We start from the raw sequence: 4,333 nt of genomic DNA on the forward strand, positions 1-4,333 counted from the left end.
AAAAAAAAAAAAAAAAAAAAAATAGGTCAATTTAAGGAGGCAGTCAGTGTAGGGAGGTGGTGAGCTATGGAGGTTCTACTATACACCTTCCACCCACCAAAGCTAATCAGATTATAACTGCACAGTAAGCCCAAAATATTAAAATTCTTTTAAGCTTCCCTAAACTTTATCTTTGTATTATATATAATCCCAAACTTCTACACTTTATTTATTTAGAGACAGAATTTCAAGCTGTTACCCTGGGTGGAGTGCTATGGTGTCATAGCTCACAGCAACCTCCAACCGGGCTCAAGTGATCCTCTTGTCTCAGTTTTTCTATTTTTAGTAGAGATGGGGGTCTTGCTTTTGCTCAGGCTGGTCTTGAACCCGAACCTGTGAGCTCCAGCAATCTACTCCCCATGGCCTCCCAGAGTGCTAGGATTATAGGTGTGATCCACTGTGCCTGGCCCAAACTTCTACACTTTAGAACACTGACTTCCATTCTTTAAAATCTGTTCTTTTCCTGGTCCTCAACTTTTAGACTTAAATAAACTCTCTTTAAACTATATTCTGACCTTTTAACAAACTTGGGTTAGCAACCGCAACCACCCTTTATCGAGACTGCACATTTTCTGCAGAATGTTAAAGTTGGACTTGATGATATCCTTCCACCACCACGTTTCTCTGATGACATTTTGGAAAAGAACAGAATCAGGTAAGATACAGACAAAAGGTTAACTGAGGTTAAAGCTGGGAGCTGGGCTGGAAGAGCTAGACCTTCTCCATTCCTAGGACACAGTTCTACAACTTGAATTCTTTCAAGGATGTATTACTTTAACCTTAGGGATGCAAATCAGGCCTCAATGCAGACAACTTCTCACCTGCCTGGGCCCTCAGTTTCCTTCAAATGCCTTCTTATTATCTCACTGAGAGCAAACCATAGGCTCCCATACTGGCCAAAGCCCACGCCAGCTGCTAAATTCTCTCACTCCATCATGAACTCCTTTTTTAAAAGACATCACTCAAAATGTTTATACAGATGCCAAATATTTATGGACGGACCACCCCAAATTGAGCACAGTTTAATTTTAGAATAAATATTTTGCTTAAATGCTTTACCTTCAAAACTTATGATTATTACTAATCATAGAAGTTAAGCCCTTAGTTCCAAGCACACAAAATAACATCTCACTGAATTTATTTATTTACTTTTTCCGTGTTGTTTGAAGGTTTTGTTGTAGAGGTTTTGGGACCCAGATTTGATCACTACACGTTGTATGCTTGTATCAAAACATCACATGTAAACAATTAAAAAAATTACATGTACCCCATAAACATGTACAACTATAATGCATCCATAAAAACTAAGAATAAACTGTTAAAAAATGAACTCCTTTCAATCAAGAACCACATCTTATTCCCTTGAGGAGGGCACAGGATCTTTCATGTTACAGGAGCCACCAAATGCTGCTACATAAAACCCAGAAACAAGGTTATTAAATGTACAGAAATGGGATCCTGTCAAATGTGAAAACAAGAACTACCTGCCCTGTTTTTAACTGTTTTGAGAGTTATAAAAACAAGCCATCTTAGGTCTTAGAAACTGTGTGGGGTGACAGAAGCCTGAAGACCAGCTTTGCTGTTGCTCAGTTGGCCGAGTCTTACTGGGGATTTCCTCCAAACAGCAAAGAACCATAAGCTCTGGGGAGAGACAACCGTGTACTTACATAAAGTCTGAGTCTCAGATTTCTCATGTGTAAAAGGCATAAAATTAGGTGAAACCACATCAAACTGCTACTTTTTTTTAGCAAAGCAAACAAAATAAAAAGCCTTGCCTTGTGGAGTATATGAAAATAATGACATAACTACAAGAAAACATTTAACATACTGAGTGTCACATCGCACAGGCTCTCAGTAGATGAAAGGTATAACAACACCTTGACTACTATTATTAATAACTGTCGAGGAATCGGCAGAACTATGATAAAAACTAGCCATGTCTTCCCACAGCTGCACTATAGTGCATCTCAAACTCTCTTTAATCCAAGCTCTACATAAGGGGTCCTTAAACTTTTTAAACAGGGGGCCAGTTCACTATCCCTCAGACCGTTGGAGGGCCGGACTGCAGGCCCCAGGAAGAGTCAGCTGCTAAGCAGGACAGGCAGTGGTGCAAAAACACCCAGCGGGCTGGATAAATGTCCTCCGCAGGCCGCATGTGGCCCGCGGGCCATAGTTTGAGGACGTCTGCTCTACACGTTCCCTCGAAGACAGGATAAATTTCGGAGCACTGCCACATGGGACACTAACCACATTCACTTGAATCTGATAAACAGCTATAGATGAGAACCAGCCTCCAACTAACTGGAGTTAAGGACACAGCAAAGAGAAGTTCACCTCACTTCTTCCTGGTCATTTCCATAGTTTTTAGGAAAGAAAAAAAACAGGGAAGGAAAAGGAGAAAATTCCAGGACTTTTTGGAACAAAGGAGATGGTCAGTGTCTTTTTTAATAAGCTTGTGTAGAGGGCGGCGCCTGTGGCTCAAAGGAGTAGGGCGCTGGAGGTGGGGGATTCAAACCCAGCCCCGGCCAAAAACTGCACAAAAAAAAAAAAAAAAGCTTGTGTAGAAATTTGATGGCCAGGAAATAAAATGAAACTCCAAGAACACCGCATGGACGGTCCAGCAAGGGCACCTTTTCTCCACTTCCAAAGACAAGCTGCATATGAGTCTAGCTTAAGTCAACGTAATATATACTTACAGACTTTCTTCACTTGTCTAACAGGTATAGGTCACTTAAAGTGACCGGGATTCAACAGAACCACCTAGTATGGAATGTGGGAACTCTGGTTTGACCAACACCCAGAGGCACCAACAGAGCAACCAAGGCAGGTGAGATACGAATTTATAATTTCTGAAGGTTTCCCTGCCCTTGGTGTTGGGAAGAATGTTTGGTAGAAAGACGAATGAAAAGACTTCAAGTAAGATTTGTTCACATTCACAAAATGATAACTCATCAGACATGAACTCTGTAAGGCACCATTAAAAACTGTCTTCGAAGTTCTGAGTGCTCAGTGAGAAAACCTACTGTCAATGGGAAAGGGGGCAAGCGGGTTCCTGGGAACTGCAAACCAAAATGCATACTCTACAAATCAACAATTCTCTCAGGACTGCAAAGTGTACGTCTTGCAAACTCCAGCACATCTGCACTAAGGCCCAGGGATAAGAAAGTTCACAGGATTGCTCTCAGTAGCCCTAAGGCTGGAACAAAAGGTCCATTGACGGTAGAATGGATACACTGTTATATTCATTCCCATGGAATACTAGACAGCAGTGAAAATTAGCTATAGATACACAGCACACAAATTAAATGGAAAGCCACAAAACACAGATTCCACCCATAAAAGTTCAAAAACAGGCGAAGGAAAACACTACTGCATGCATCGAGGGTAAACCCATGAGGAAAAGCAATGAAATCATCATCACAAAAGTCAAGCTGGGGAAAGAATTACCCTTGGAAATGAACATAGGGTGGGCGGGGGGGGGGGATGCTGGGGTGCTGGCCATGCTCTTTTTGTTTTTATCTGAGTGTTTTATTCATTATCCTTTAAACGTGTATGTCGTATGCACTTTTCCGCATAGGCTAGAAGGGTTAAAAATTTATCGGTAGCCCTGCAAAGATTGGTGCCTCTAAAAAGGCGAGACAAGAATGGTCCACGTCCCCATTACGGAAAGCCAACTCCAACCTCTAGGAGAAGCAGGCCCCAGGGCTGTCGGGGTCCTTACGGACTAGAGAACTGGCGCACACCCTCTCTCTAAGTGAAGTTTTCACCGAGTCGCGGCTCCAGCGATCCAAGAAGGATCCGCGAGCTCCCCTCGCCGCCGGCCAAGCCCACCTAGAACCACCGCGACGCCCTCCACGTCGGCCCTTCCACCGTCTCCAGGCGCCTCCGGACGGAAGCCGGGCGCTTCTGAGGCTCAGACCCGGCTTCCCGGAGGAAGGCGGAGCCCCGGGGGGTCGGAGGCGGCGGCTCCCGGCCTGAGAGCCCCGGCAGCCCGGCGGCCCCCGGCAGCCCCGCCGCACCGGGCCCCGCGTCCGCGCCTGTCGGGGCCTGAGCGGGTGGGCGTGGCGGGCGCGCGCTCGGCGCCCAGGCCGCGGCCGGGGGAGGGGACGCGTACCTCGGCCCGCGGAGGAGCTACCTCGCCAATTCCCGGTGACAGAGGACAGAGACTGTTTCCGGGGACTGCTCCCGCCACCCCTCCCGGACAACCACTAGCTGTCTCTTTTTTAATTTGGAGTGCCGACACAGGCGCACGCGCACTGCCGAGCTTCCGTGAGGCGCGTGCGGACGGCCGAGG

General features: G+C 45.9%; 1 protein-coding gene across 5 annotated transcripts in view; it reads right to left on the reverse strand.

Annotated features, from left to right (window-relative positions):
* Positions 1 to 4,333, reverse strand: part of RNF170 (ring finger protein 170) — a 30,234-nt gene extending 25,901 nt beyond the window's left edge. For 2 of the 5 annotated variants that reach the window (XM_003793911.2, XM_023515555.1), the window contains exon 1: positions 4,154 to 4,333. The gene's annotated coding sequence lies outside the window, so the exon portion shown is untranslated. Of the gene's footprint in view, positions 1 to 3,870; positions 3,975 to 4,153 lie in introns of those variants that run through there. The other 3 variants (XM_023515554.1, XM_023515556.1, XM_023515553.1) reach the window with 3 other exon arrangements.

Source organism: Otolemur garnettii, unplaced genomic scaffold (genome assembly GCF_000181295.1).
Source record: "Otolemur garnettii isolate 467f Iridium unplaced genomic scaffold, OtoGar3 scaffold00074, whole genome shotgun sequence".
In the NCBI taxonomy this organism is placed as follows: domain Eukaryota; kingdom Metazoa; phylum Chordata; class Mammalia; order Primates; family Galagidae; genus Otolemur; species Otolemur garnettii.